This window comes from Theropithecus gelada, chromosome 8 (assembly GCF_003255815.1).
Source record: "Theropithecus gelada isolate Dixy chromosome 8, Tgel_1.0, whole genome shotgun sequence".
NCBI lineage: Eukaryota > Metazoa > Chordata > Mammalia > Primates > Cercopithecidae > Theropithecus > Theropithecus gelada.
Window position 1 is genome coordinate 24,845,312 of NC_037676.1, and position 15,926 is coordinate 24,861,237.

A 15,926-nucleotide genomic window follows, 5' to 3' on the forward strand; every position below is an offset into this window, starting at 1 on the left:
AAAAAAAACCACAAAATTATTTAAGGGACAGATATCCAAATTCACAAGTGTGTTTCTGAGCTGGGTCTTCCTTGCCCCAAAATCTCATCTCTTCTCTTCTTACTCGTGTCTGGAAGCCAGCCTTAGGTGGAGAGTTTGGCAAGGCTGATGCTGGCAGGGAGAGGAGGGCGGGACAGGCAGGGCAAAATCCCTTGGCTTCAGGACACTTCATCCTACAGAATCTGAAGCACACACAAGACCTGAGGGGCTGAAGCTGTCTCCACAGCCACCGTAGGATGCAGCGAGGATGCCAGAAAGACAGGCATAGGGGATGGGGTCACTGCGGAGACAATGGAGGGAAGGGCACGTAGGGAGAATGAGCATTTCGATGCCTGGGAGGAACGAACTCTGTAGGGACCTATGGCTGAGTAGATGAGGAAAGTAAATTTATATCTTATGTCTCTGCACGCCAGCTATTTGTATAAAATAATAGCATGGTGGCTGGGTGCAGTGTCTCACACATGTAATCCAAGCACTTTGGGAGGCGAAGGCAGGCAGATTACCTGAGATCAGGAGTTCGAGAGCAGCCTGGCTAACACAGTGAAATCCTGTCTCTACTAAAAATGCAAAAAGTAGCCTGGCATGAAGCTCACACCTGTAGTCTCAGCTACTTAGGAGGCTACGGCAAGAGAATTGCTTGAACCTGGGAGGCGGAGGTTGCAGTGAGTCAAGATCATGCCACTGTACCCCAGCCTGGGCAACAGAGTGAGACTCCATCTCAAAAAATAAAATAAAATAAAATAATACTATGGTCACTAAATGTATTAACAATATTAAGAAAAAGAGGGACATGATGATTACTGGGAGGTATATTTGTCAATGGTTTATTCATTTACTTTCCATGTCATTCTCTTGGCCTTGTTCTTAGAAACTCCAATTTCAGGCATTAGGTTGATTGTCAACACTAGTTTACGCTGATTGGCAAGTTTTTGTCTCGTTCTGTGTCTACATACATACAGGTGTCATTATCTATACTTGTGCTACTCAGAAAATATGCTGCTTTTTGCAAAAATATTCACCCAGAATTCACTGTTCGCATCTGAAATCTGTGATTAGCCATGTGCATGCCTGAACCCTGAGCGTATTAAGTGGCCCTGAGCCCAGGTTGCAGGATGGAGCGTGCTAGACTGATTCTACTCACTCCTAGAGATTAAGCCCTTCAGAGTTTCCATGTTACAGTCCCCTGGGCACGTGGGAACACTAACAATCTGGGTCCCAGCACAGATAGAATCTTGAATACTTGTAACCTATTATTTTAGTATTGACTCGTCGCTGTACATGTTCACTGCCTGGTATCAAGAGAAAGTGTAATTTGTGACGGATATCTCTCAGTAATGTTGTGTACTTCCTACAAAGAGACCCCCTGATGACTTCATTAACTGTTCATTGCTTTATTTTATTGAGAAGTTCTTAGTGGGCTTTTATATGGGTGTTTTAAAGTATTTTAGTGGGTTTTTTTTTTTTTTTTGATTTTCAGAATAAAAATAGTTGAGGTTTTAGGCAACCAAGAAAGCACTATTATTTTTCCCACTTAAAAAGAAAAGGTTCCAGGCTCCAAAAGATTGTTATTCAGCACAATCTCAGGAAAGAATTAGATTGAGATATCAAGGGATGGCTGTATTTTAGTGAGAAATTGGAAACTGCATTAAGGCTTCCTGGTCAAATGGCATTTTCCCAACCCTTCTCGAGCTGTTTTTCTCTCTTCTCACTTCCTGGCTATTGCAGGAGGGTCCTCCCAGTTTTTATCTCTGTAATTTCTTGGGACTCTGGGGCTATATTACTGTCTACCTTGTTCCTTAATGGCTGATCCCTGCAAGTCCATTTGACTTCTAGTGGAGGAGTCTACAGGCTAGACACGAGTAATAAATGGTGGTGGTTTGCAGGTTGCACAATGAAGAACTGAGTGAGTGCCTGTAGGAAAGGAAAGATAGCCCGTCTACTCTCCCACAGCCACCTTCTCCTCTCATAAACACACGTGCATACATGCACTCTTTTCTTTGTGCTACAAACAGCAGCATATGGAGTTAAATAGCATTAAAGAAACCAGTCGGCCAGGCACAGTGGCTCATGCCTGTAATCCCAGCAGTTTGGGAGGCCGAGGTGGTAGATCACCTGAGGTCAGGAGTTCGAGACCAGCCTGACCAATATGGTGAAAACCCGTCTCTACTAAATACAAAAAATTATCCAGGTGTGGTGGCACATGCCTGTAATCCCAGCTACTCGGGAGGCTGAGGCAGGAGAATCAGTTGAACCTGGGAGGTGGAGGCTGCAGTGAGCCGATATTGTGCCATTCATTGCACTCCAGCCTGGGCAACAGAGCGAAACTCCGTCTCAAGAAAAGAAAAGAAACCAGTCAATCCTCCTGACCACTGGTAAAGGTTGTTATCACAGGCATCATGTGTCAGTGATAACTGCAATGATCTCACTATTTTCTCATCAAAATAGAATGTTCTAACAACAACATGGGCAGAAATAGCCTTTTAAAAAAACACACACTAATCCAACAACATCTGATTTAGTTTTTAATCAAATATTCATGTTTAGACCACAACTGATAGGATTTTTGTATCCCCTTTCCCCTGAAAAATCCCACCTTTCATTTTATTTTTGAAATATTATGTGTGTAATAAAGTGCATTCATTTCTATATAAAATGTTTGCCTGTTATATGTTACTCCAGGCAATGGCAAACTATAGCCTGTGGACCAAATTCGTTCCACTGACTGTTTTGGTACAGCCTTCAAGTTAAAAATAGTTTTTACATTTTTAAATGGCTGGGGGAAAAAATCAAAACAGGATTTTGTGACATATGCAAAATTATATAAAATTCAAATTTCAATGTCCATAAATAAAATTTGGTTGGAACACAGCTATGCCCATACATTTACATATTGTCTATGGCTGCTTTTGCACTACAATGCCACAATGGAATAGCTGCAACAAAGACTATGCGGCCCACAAACCTAAAGTATATTTACTATGTGGTTCTTTCCAGGAAACGTTTGCTAACTCTTATGTTAGTCCATTGAAATAAGCAACAACAAAAATCAAAGTGTTGTTTGCATAATATTAATAGAATACATGTGATCGAGGTAACCATGCCCCAGAGCATAAACAATCTGAAATCAAGAATCTGAGTGGCTGGGCACAGTGGCTCACGCCCATAATCCCAGCACTTTGGGAGGCTGAGGCAGGTGGATTGCTTGAGCCCATGAGTTCAAGACCAGCCTGGGCAACATAGTAATACCCTGTCTCTAGAAAAAATATATATTTTTAAATTAGCTGAATGTGGTGGCACATGCCTGTGGTCCCAGCTAGGCTGGGGTGGGAAGATCCCTTGAGCCCAGAGGTCAAACCTGCAGTAAGCCATGTTCGGGTCACTGCACTCCAGCCTGGGAAGAAAAAAAATAATCTGAGAAATAATTACCCTCTCTCTTGATTTTGTTTACCTGCAAAGAAGCTTTCCTGTGGAAAAAGTTGGGGGCGAAGCCTTACAGAACTCAGAATTCACACACAGTCATAGTGTTTTGAAAACTATATCCAATGCATTGAGGTACCAGAAAAGGTTACTTCTTTGTTACCTATAACTTTTACTTCACTGTTGCTTGAAGGAGAAAAGGGAAGAGGTTGGAGAGGAAGAGCGTACAAGCTTGCCAGCTGAATATAATTCAATCTCTTCCAGTTTACCACTGCCTTAATTGAGTTAGTTTGGTCTCTTTTTGGTAAAATCATCTTTCAAGATTTCTGTCTCCCTCCCATCCTCACCTGCCCTTCCATTCATGTAGGGAAAAGCTTCTTTGAGCCATAGGAGAGGAGGTCTCGGATGCACGGGCAGGTCTCTTACCCAGGAGTCAAAGTTTCTTGTCCCACCTGGTCTGGTTGTGCCCTCCTCCCAACTCTGCCATCTTGGCTCTGTCCGACTCCCACTGGTGTTGCAAATGCTCTGAATCTTGGCAATGTCCTTCCTCCTCCCCTGACCTGACGTCTAACCACAGCCTCTGCCACAGGGTCACAGGTGCTCTGAGTGGTGCCCCGGGTGACCCCATAGCAAGTGTCCTGACTCTCACTCAGCTCCTTTCTGCATTCTCCACTAGGAGCCCAGCAATACCTACAGGACAGTGGCATCTCCATTCTCTCTGTCTTCGCCCTTCATTCCACCCTTTCTAGCCCACCACCTGGGTGGCACGTACTGGATGCAGCAGTTCTCTAGGACTTGACATTTCCCCAGCCTATACCTGAAAAAGCAAGGAACAAAGCCGCTGCTCTGGGATTCCTCCAAACTGAAACAAAACAGAGACTAGATGAGTGCCTGTAGGAAACAAAAGACAGCCCCTCCAGTGTCCCAAAGCCGGCTTCTCCTCTCTCTCACACACACACATGTGCACACATGCACTCTTGTCTTTGTGCTACAAACAGCACAACAAGCACACCATGTACACTACAAACCAGGTACCCGGTTATTTTACCTTTTGCCTCCTCTTCCCATCCTGTCAGCACCTCCCTTATGAAATAACCTGCATAGTCTCTACCAAAGGCTTATATGTCTAAACTCCAGCCCTAACTTTCCACCTATAAAGGGAGCTTTTAAAATTCAGAAAATAAACATTATCTCTCCCCATAAAGTCTGCATTTCAAAACGGTTATTTCTGTATGGAATCAACGAAGCCAGCTTTGCAAGCCAAAGCCATCAGTGACCTTTTTATTCCAGGCACTGCCCACCCTCACCCACCCTGCAGTTACGGCTTAGCCCTAATGGCAGAAGGCTGTGGGAGAACAGGATTTACGGGGGTATGAAAAACGCGTCCATTCAATATTTCAAAATATTATTCCTGTTACCCTTGCTAAGTGAAAATCCTTTGTAACTTTTTCATTCTTTAAAAAAAATTATATTTTGCCTCAGCATGAGTCTTTGGTCTCAGCTGTTATCTTAGTCGTCTAGGGCTTCCATAGCAAAATACCAGACAGGACAGCTTAAACAACAGGAATGTGTTTTCTCGCAGTTCTGGAAGCTGGAAGTCCAAGATCAAGGTGCCTGCAGGGCTGGTTTCCTCTAAGGCCTCGCTCCCTGGTTTGCAGATGGCTGCCCTCTTGCTGTGTCCTCCCATGGTCCTTTCTCTGTGCCTGCATCCCTGGTGTTTCTCTGTGTTTCTAAATTTCCTCTTGTTGTAAGCACAGTCAGATTGGATTAGGGCGCATCCTGGTGGCTCAATTTACCTCCATCACATCTCTAAAGGCCCCATCTCCAAATACAATCACATGCTGAGGTAATGGGAGTTAGACTTTAGTACATGAATTTGGGATGAGGGGAGCAGGAGCGGGGCACAATTCAGCCCAAAACACAGGTTACCTCTCATTTGGGTTGTTGCCCGTTTTCACGTTTAAATGGCGCTCTCCCCGTGTGCCTGCCTGTGTCCAAACTTTCTTATAAAGACATATCAGACCACAGCCCCACCAAATGACCTCATTTTAACTTGATTACCACTATAAAGACCCTACAAGGTCACATTCTGAGGAGGTTGGGACTCCACATACTTTTTTTTTTTTTTTTTTGAGGAGGAAGGGACGCAATTTGGCCCAACAATGAGCCAAAAAGTACACAGTGTCTAATATTCCAGACAAAGTTGTTTGTGTTCTGGACATAAACTTCTATTTCCTCAGAATAAAAGCAAAAACAAATAAGCCCAAAACATTTTTCAACATACCCAGGCTTTTCTATGTTGCAGGGAAGGGGGTTTAGAGGCCTGGCAGCCAAAAGGGTCCTGCCCATGTCCACCCTCCACTGCCTGAAGGTGAGAGACGGTAAATAGAAACAAAGCAAAGCTCCCACAGAGTGGCCAAGAGCCACTAGGACACAGCTGTGGCCAGGAACCCAGGAGGCCAGATAATCTCAGAAAGAATGGAGATTATCATTAGGCCATGCACAGTGGTGCACACCTGTAATCCCAGCTACATGGGAGGCTGAGGCACAAGAATCACTTGAACCCAGGAAACACTGAGATGGTGCCACTGCACTCCAACGTGGCTGACAGAGAGAGACTGTTTCAAAAGAAAGAAAGACGAAAGCAAGAAAGCAAGAGAATGAAAAAAAGAAAGAAAGAAAGAAGGAAAGAAAGAAAGAAAGAAAGAAAGAAAGAAAGAAAGAAAGAAAGAAAGAAAGAGAAAGAAAGAAAAAGAAAGAAAGAAAGAAAGAAAGAAAGAAAGAAAGAAAGAAAGAAAGAAAGAAAGAAAAAGAGAAGAGGAGGAGGAGAAGGAGAAGGAGGAGGGAAGAAGAAGAAGGAGAAAAGGAAGGAAGGAAGAAAGGAAGGAGGGAGGGAAGGAAGGAAGGAAGGAAGGAAGGAAGGAAGGAAGGAAGGAAGGAAGGAAGGAAGGAAGGAAAGAAGGGAGATTATCAGCCTAGGTGACAGAGAGAGACTATTTCAAAAAAAAAAGAAGAGGAAGACGAAGGGAGATTATCATCAGAGCTCAGACTGAAAGACAGTCTGGCCCCATTAGACCTGCAGAATCAAAAGGTCTCAGGAATCTAAGAGTTTCAAACCCCCAAGGAGATGCCGATGCTGCATTTTAGGACTGCTCCATCACCTAAAGCGGAAAAAGGCATAGGTCACATCTGCTTCCTCTGTAATTGTTCAGCCCTAATCTCATTTAAATTATTTCCCCATGTTACTCCCAAGATAGAGAACCTCCCAGAATACACTAACAATATAGTTGACCCCATTTTCAAAATGCAAAATTGTGGCTATCTCTCCAACTTTATGAATCAACTGTTTGGGGGAGGGGGGTGTCCCCTCTACACACTTTTTGAAATCTATACCAGTTTTTTTCTGATTGGATGGTTTCTCATAATCTAAAATTTTGCGAGATTTAAGTATGTTTTCAATACAACTCTCCCACAAATGATCATTTTCGCAACATTTCCTGTGACCAAGAAATAACCGAGATGGGCCTCGCACTTGTGTTGCATTTTTTTTTTTTTTTAATAACAAGGTAGTACTTGAAATAGACAAACCAATCTTTCTTTTTTTTTTTCCTTGTCTGAGATGGAGTCTTGCTGTGTCACCTAGGCTGGAGTGCGGTGGCATGATCGCAGCTCATTGCTGCAACCACTGCCTCCCAGGTTCAAGTGATTCTCCTGTCTCAGCCTCCCAAGTAGCTGGAATTGCAGGCACATGCCACCATGCCCAACTAATTTTTTGTATTTTTAGTAGAAACGAGGTTTCACCATGTTGGCCAGGCTGGTCTCGAACTCCTGATCTCAAGTGATCTGCCTGCCTCAGCCTCCTAAAGTGCTGGGATTAGAGGTGAGAGCCACTGTGCCCAGCCCCAACAATCTTTCTATATATTCATCCCTGTAAACCTGCTCAAAGCCTACATTCACCAACATCTCACAGGCACGACTTTTTTTTTTCAACAGATCCAATTGACAGGTGAGTTTCAAAGGGTAACAGGACTCTGTCTTAACGTCTTCAGTGATTTTAAATGTGCATCTAAAGAACAAGACACAGCCAGTTGGATGAGCTGTGTGCATGTCCATAGTCTAGCAAATGCAAACACAAACAGAGGTGCTTAGCCTCACTGATGACGTAAGTTTAGCACTATGAACCCCAGAAGTAGCATCAAAAACTACTTACTTTGCTCCCCAAGCCAGAGCATTGGCTTGATTACCAGAATTACAGCATGAGATAAAAATCAGTATTGTCTACCATATGATTCCGTGTATATAATATTCTCAAAATGACAAAACTGTAGGACTAGAAAACAGATTACTGGTTGTCCAAGGGTAGGGATGGTGAGGGGAGTGTGAGCAGGACCTTGAGGGCAAGGCTTCCAGGGAGGCACCCTTGGGACCTCCACTGCCCTGCACTGCCCTGCATCTGCTCTTGCATTCCTGCATTCTAGCATGGTGCTCCTTGGAGATCCCAGCTGTAGGTTAAGCAGGACCAGGCGCATCTTGGGCTGCCACTCCAGAGAGCACAGGGCATCCACATGGTGCTAATTCTGTAGGCTCACAGGTTTAGAACTATGGGGCTATGGCAGCCACTTTCTAGATTTCAAAGGGTGCTATACACAGCTGGGGGTTCCAGGCAGAAACTTGCTGCAGGAGAGTAGCAGCCATGTAGAGTCCCCACTAGGGCAACGCCTAGCAGAGCTGTGGAGTGAGATGGCCACTGAGGCCCCAGAATTGTAGAGCTCTCAGTGGACAATGCCAGCCTGAGAGAGCTATTGGGTGGACTGAACCCAGTAAAGCCATTGGGGTGGGGCTGCCTCAGGCCTCAGAGTCCCAACTACTCCCCAAAATGTGCCCAAAAGGTGGGTCATGGAGTCCAAAGAGATTATTCTGGCATCTCAAAATGTAATGTTTTCCCTCTTGGGTCTTGGACAAACTGGGGAGTAGTTACCTTTTCTTCTTGTCTATTTCTCCCTTTTGGAATGGGAACATCTATCCTATGCCTGTCCCGCCATTGTATTTTGAGAGTAGATAACTCATTTGAAGTCACAGGCTCACAGCTGGAGGAAAGTTTGCCTCAGGATGAGTTGTGCCTTGAGTCTCACCCACATGTGATTTAGATGAGACCGTGAACTTTGGACCTGAGTTGTTGCTGGAGCACATTCACATGTTGGAAACTTAATCCCCAGTGCAACAGTGTTGAGAGGCGGGACCCTCAAGAGACGATGAAGTCATGAGGTCTCTGCCCTCATAAATGGACAATGTCCATGTGGCAAGAATGAGCTCATTATTTTAGGAGTGGCATCCTGTGAAGAATGAGTTAGGCCTTCCTCCTGAGCATGTTGTCTCTGCCTCTCTCTCTCTCTCTCTCTCTCTCTCTCTCTCTCTCACCATGTAATGCCTTCTACCATGTCATGACACAGCAAGAAGGCCCTCACCAGATGCAGACCCTCAATCTTGGACTTCCCAACCTCCAGAACTGTGAGCCAAATAAACTTTTCTTATCTGTAAATTACCCAGTCTGTGGTATTCTCCTATAGCAGCACAAAATGGACTAAGAATGACATGACACTGAGCTTTCACAGGGGTTTCTACTGGTCCTTGTTCAAGAACTTGAGTAGATTGACAGGGATGTGTGTGTATGTGTATGTGTGTGTTGTGTATGTATGTGTGTAGTATATGTTTGTGTCGTGTGTGTGCATGGTGTGTGTTTGTGTGCTCCTTTCTTGAGTCAGTGTAATTATTCCTGTCCCCGCTGTGGTCCACAGATCTGAGAAAATATCCCTCACACAGCATCTCCATGTTTTGTTTTTGCTAGTCCTTCTCTCATACAAGACTTCAATCTTCTTGGGGCCAATTATTGTGTTCATCTATGTGGATCAGCTCCAAGCACAGATCTAGAAAGCATTTGAGTGAAGGAATATTGATGGAGGGAGGAAGTGAAAAAGACTGCATTATCCAAGCGTGACATTACATCCTTCGCACAGTGCAACAAAGAGACAAACTTCAGGGCTCCATGTTAAACACACACACACCCCACACACAATTGGTTTTAGCAACAAAATTTCAGCCCATTTAAAACCTTTGGTGTTATGTTCTCACTCATAAGTGGGAGTTGAACAATGAGAACACACGGACACAGGGAGGGGAATATCACACACTGGGGCCTGTTGGGAGGTGAGGGGCAAGGGGAAGGAGAGCATTAGGATGAATACCTAATGCATGTGGGGCTTAAAAACCTAGATGACAGGTTGATAGATGCAGCAAACCACCATGGCACACATATACCTATGTAACCAACCTGCATATTCAGCACATGTATCCCAGAACTTAAAGTAAAAAAAAAAAAAAAAAAAATCTTGTGGTGTTATATGTTCTCAAGAAAGACTTCAGTGCTGATCTAAGGAAGTATGAATATTAAACAGGCAGTTGGTTAGGAAACAACATCTGTAATACTTCCTGCCTTTTTATCCAGAAGAAATCAATATGTGAGTGCTCCCAGCCAGATTCAGGTCAGTCTGAAGCAAGAATGTGAAGTAAATACAGTGTGGTCCCACATTCCCATTTATATGATGCTTAGGATTTGTGCTGGAATCAATCGTTTCCTTGAATGCTGAAAATATACCTTCAATTGTAGGTGATTGCCTAGAAACAATCTGATCTCAATTTGTTTGTTATGCCCGTGCCCATCATGAAGCTAGAAAAAAAAAATAGTATTAGAAAGAATTGCAGACAGGTGCAAACATCCCTGCACTGACCAGACCTAACAGGCAGGTGGTGACCAAAGAGTCAACAGGTTCAGAGATTTGAGGATTCTTGTTTGAGGGAGGTGGGGCTGGCCGTATAACATTACAAAGGCAAAACAATATTCACAGTTCGTCAACAGCACCTCACTTCCAAGGATATTCCCTCATGGCTGGTTATTTGTCTGTGACTATAGCAGATAAATGGCTCTCGGCTCCACTAAGCCCAATGCCCCTGTTTAATAATAAATGTTTTACATTACTCCCTTTCCTAATCTGAAATAAAATTAATAGCTTATTTATGCTACCTGCATATAATTTTTTTTTTTAAGACAGAGTCTCACTCTGTCACCCAGGCTGGAGTGCAGTGGCACAATCTCAGCTTACTGCAACCTCCGCCTCCTGGGTTCAAGCAATTCTCCTGCCTCAGCCTCCTGAGTAGCTGGGATTATAGGCACCCGCCACCACGCCCAGCTAATTTTTGTATTATTAGTAAAGACAGGGTTTCACCATATTGGCCAGGCTGGTCTCGAACTCCTGACCTCAGGATCTGCCTGCCTCTGCCTCCCAAAGTGTTGGGATTACAGGCGTGAGCCACGGCGCCCAGCCCCTGCATATAATTGTTTAATCATAATGTCTTAACTTGGGAATAAAAAGCAATGTAAAACATAAAAACACATAAACTCTTACAATATGTAAAGATTTGAACACTCGTTAGAAAACATATTAAAGTGTCAAGTGCTTATGGTCATGCTGAATGTGGCAGTTGTAGGTGCAGACCCATACATGCAAATGTCATTGATGATTCGAACACCTCACATGTGGCCTTGTCACTGGTGATGGTAATTTTCAATATGATGAACAATTCTTGGTAAAGTTTTTGACGAAACAAAGGACAAATACTCTGTGATTCCACTTATATGAGGTACCTGGAATAGGCAAGTCTGAAGAGACACAAGGTAGATTAGAAGTTAGTGGTGGCTGGGAGGGGGAGAATGCATGGTTATTGCTTAATGGGTACAGAATTTCTGCTTAGGGTAATGAAAAAGTTTTGGAATAGATAATGGTGATGAACATTGCAAATGTAATTAATGCCACTGAATTGAAGTGGTTGAAATAGTAAATTTTAGGTTATATAGATCTTACCATATTTTTGAAATACCTATAAAAACCTTGGGAAAATGTGTGTTAATACATAAGATGGAGTTAGTTCTAGCTCAGAGAATGAATAAGAAATGGTCTTTCACCTACTTGAATATCCAGCAGGACATCTGAAAGCATGCAAGACAGTTCTTTGTGGTAGCGAGCTGCCCTGCACTTCACCAGATATCTAGCATCGCTGACCAACCCCGCTAAATATCAGTAGGGCTCCCGCTTATTTATTGAAAAAAGTGCCCTACCAACTTCCAGCCGTCCCCAGGAGGGTAATATTGCCCATCTTGAGAACCACTGAGACACAGAAAGTGAGAGCCAGGTAGGTGTCTGGGTTCTGGCCAAGCAACTGCCTGCAGTCCTCATGGGAATTAGCGTGCTCTGCAAGGAACCAGCAGAAATCTAGTTCTTTGAGGGATCAACTTGGAGGATGAGGAAATGGGGAGAAAGGATACAGCACTGTTGCATGAAAGTGGCTTCCAGTTCCCATCCCTGGCCCCTGGTTTCTTGGGCAGCAAGACTCATTGCAGTCCCCTGCCAGAGGGTGAAGCTAGAGAGCCTCGCACGTTTGCCACTCCTGTCAGTTGGCTCAGGATTGAGGCAGGACTGACTCAGCCCTTAGAGATGATACAGCAGTGCAGCTGACTATGACAATGACAATGACAGCTACCATTTATTAAATAATTGGCAAAGGCTTTACTTTTTTTTTTTCATTTAATTTTAGCAACCAATTATAGGTGTGAAAACAGGTTCACACAGTTGCAAGGAGCCTGGTCAATCAAAAATCACTGACACCTGGCAGGGCACCACCGTCACAGAGATTCCCAACCAAGAAATGCAAATCTCCCGCTGGTGCAGAAGTCTCACTTGGCAGCTTTCCCAGTCGGGCGGACACAGAGCTCCTTCTCCCCTCTGTGTGGCTTGCGGGGATTTCAGCTGGGGAGCTGAGTGCAGTCACCAGGCAGTAGGTTTACCACTTCCCCATCAGCCACTGCCCTCCCTGCACCCTATCCTCTTTCCTCCCACCACAAGGCTGAGATTGATAGAGACCCAACCCACCCCATGATACCATCTCAAGGGTTTAAAGCCTGACCTAAGAAGTAGGGACTTCTCACGAGATGCCTGGCAATCCCAGCTTCAGGGCCTGTGATCTCACACTGTGCCTGCCAGAATGAATGTGCTGACAGAGCTCCCCGTCCACTGCATATAGGGCTTACTTCTTTTTGTTTTTGCTTCTTGAGACGGAGTCTTACCCTGTCGCTGAGACTGGAGTGCAACGGCACAAGTTCAGCTCACTGCAAACTCAGCTGCCTGAATTCAAGCGATTCTCCTGCCTCTGTCTCCTGAGTAGCTGGGATTGCAGGCACGTGCCACCATGCCTGGCTTATTTTTGTGTATGTATGTGTGTGTGTGTGTGTGTGTGTGTGTATTTTTTTTTTTCAGTAGAGATGGGTTTTCACCATGTTGGTCAGGCTGGTCTTGGACTCCTGATCTCAGGTGATCTGCCTGCCTCAATCTCCCAAAGTGCTGGGATTACAGGCATGAGCCACTGAGCCCAGCCTGGCTTACTTCTTTTTGTATTCCTGAGACTTTTTGCTGACAGCTGGCTTGGGATCTCAGGCACAGAAGCAGGACTCAATGTCCCTACTGTTACTCTTTCTACCCCTTTACAGGGTCCCTAAGTGCCCACCTGATGCCAGTTTCTTCACCTTGCCACCACCCCAGAGGACCCTTTGATGTTGTCCCATACCTTTAACCCTTTTTCTGCCACACACTCAACTCCTAGCCCTTATAGAACTCTACTGCCAGTGGCACCAGCTGGTACCTCAGTTATTTTCTTTCTGTGCATGAAATCTTGGTGAGCAGAACCAAGTCTTCGGTGTTCTTTAAGCCCTTGCCCATTCTCCACTGTAATTAATGCAATGATGGGTACATGACACTAATAATTAGGGCAACTGCCTTTTGTTCACACTTTCACGGCATCTCCTTTGATCCTCACCACAACCTCGTCAGGCAGGTATTATTATTGTTCCCATTCCACAGGGGAGGAAATGTGAGACCTGAGTCACACACCCGGAATGCAGCAGAACCAGGTCTTGACTTTGGTCCTCTCACCCCGAGCTGCAGTGCCCTCAGCAAGGGACCGAAGCACCTGCTGGGGAAGCCTCTGAGTGAGTCTCCTAACAAATCAACATATTGAAAAGCACGGTGTCCAAAGTACTTTAGCAGTTCCTTTAAAAAGCAGCAAGATTTTTACTTTCTCTCAAAGTATTGAAATAACTTCACATCCATGAACAGTTGGAGGTACAGGATTTCAGTAAGACTCACGGAACAGGTGTTATGTTTCCTATTTCACCCAGGGAGCAATGGAGAAGATCATTGTTCTCCAAGGGTCCCATCTGGGTCTCTGGACAGGAGAGAATGAGAGAGGCCCTGCTAGGGGTGGCCCAGACCCCTGCATGCCCCTGTATAGTAGTTGGAGCCAAGGAACAATTATAAAAGGTACAAGAGGCGGGGCGTGGTGGCGCACATCTGCAATCCCAGCACTTTGGGAGGCTGAGGTGGGAGGATCGCTTGAGCCCAGGAAATCAAGATCAGCCTGGGCAACATAAGGAGACCCCATCTCTACATGAAATTGAAAACTTAGCCAGCCATGGTGGCGCTAGACTCTGGTCCTGGCTACCAATCGCTTGAGCCCAGGAGATTGAGGCTGCACAACCTCCTGGGCTCAAGTGATCACACCACTGCATTCCAACCCTGGCAACAGAGTGAGGCCCTGTCTCAAAACAAATAATAAAATAGAAAAAGATACAAGATACAGTGTTCCAAGGCAGATACACAGATCTAAATAAACAAAGTGGAATCAAAATAAAACAATGTATACAGTTATAGCTACAAGAATTCCTGGATTCAGCAGCCAGGAGTTTGGGAGTCTGGTTCCTGGTGGGTGAGATTCAATGTTCTTCAGGTCCAGGCCAACATGGCTGTCCACACTGCTACCAGGGGCTTTCTGTGTCAAAATGGAGAGGCTGAACCACCAGATCATCACAGAGAACAATGCATAGAACCAAGTGGAAAGTCCAAAGCAAATCATGAGTCGAAACGGGCCCAGAGAACAGGAAAATCCGGATGTGGATTTGGCAAACCAGTAGAGCAAGCAGAGCCCTAGCAGGTGGAAGAGAAGCAGGGCTTGGAGTCATCACCAATGCCCAGCTCCTGGGCAACGTTGCGTCTCATTTCTCTTCCTGAACATAGGGTAAGACTTTGTTAGCCAGGATTCAGAGGCCAGCACTGTGGATGAGAAGTTTTAGTAGCTGACTCCAAGGAGAAAGACACCAAGTTCACACAACAAACAGGTGACGGCACCTGTAAAAGAGCACTAGCTTCAAACATCAGTCAGATTCCTTTCTCTTCTAGACCCCCTCAAGCTGCAGGAAGTCAGCCAGTTTTGAAGAGGGCAATTATCAAATGTCAACATTCTAATTGGTCTCCAACACTCCTGCTGTGGTCTGAATGTTGGTGTCCCAAAAAAATTCCTATATTGGGACCTAACCCCCAGTGTGAAGGTATAAATAGGTGGGGCTGTCTACAGCTATACCAACCTGAATGCATCTGATCTCATCTGGTCTTGGAAGCTAAGCAAGGTAAAGCCTGGTTAGTTCTTACATGGGAAACTGTCTGGGAATACCAGGTGCTGTAGGCTTAAAAAGAAAAAGAAAAAGAAAAAAAGAAGTGAGGCCTTTGGAAAGTTTTTAGGTCATAAGAGCTCTGCTCTAATAACTGGGATTAGTGACCTTATAAAAGGGGCTAAAGGGCGTGTTTTTGACCCTTTCACTATGTGAGGATGGAACACGAAGACACCATCTTGAAGTAGAGGCGCTGAGTCTGCTGGCACGTGGATCTTGGACTTCCCAGCCTCCAGAACCATGAGCAATAAATTTCTGTTATTAGGCTAGTCATGGTGGCCACACCTGTAATCCCAGCACTTTGAGAGGCCAAGAAAGGAGGATCACTTGAGGCCGGGAGTTTGAGACCAGCCTGGGCAACATGGTGAAACCCTAGCTCTACAAAAAATGCCAAAAAAATCAGCTAGGTGTTGTGATGCCTGTAGTCCCAGCTACTCAGGAGCCTGAGGTGGGAGGATTGTTTGAGCCCAGGAGGTGAAGGTTGCAATGAGCCAAGATCCTACCATTGCACTCCAGTCTGGGCAACAGAGTGAGACTCTGTCTCAAAAATAATAATAATAAAACAAAAATACATTTTGGTTGTTTATAAATTATCTAGTCTAAGGGCTTTTTTGTTATAGCAGCCCAAATGGACTAAAGGCAACTCCACAGTGAGGCATGATTACTCTTCCTTCCTGAAGCCTTAGGATTACACGTTGCCACTGTAGAAAAGAAGCACCTTTATACAGCTTCTAGAAATTCAAGCTGAAAATGCTCACAGAGAGAACACTATGGTCAACCTCATAACCCTGGTCAGGCTGACCCCCATCCCCTTCCCAGCTCAAATACAACCTGAGTTATGTTCAAAGGAGATCTCAAAGCA

The 15,926-nt window shown here is 44.8% G+C and overlaps 1 pseudogene; it reads left to right on the forward strand.

Moving 5' to 3' along the window:
• The first annotated feature begins 14,962 nt into the window (after positions 1-14,962).
• LOC112630803 lies at positions 14,963-15,081 on the forward strand (annotated as a pseudogene).
• The last annotated feature ends 845 nt before the right edge of the window (positions 15,082-15,926 follow it).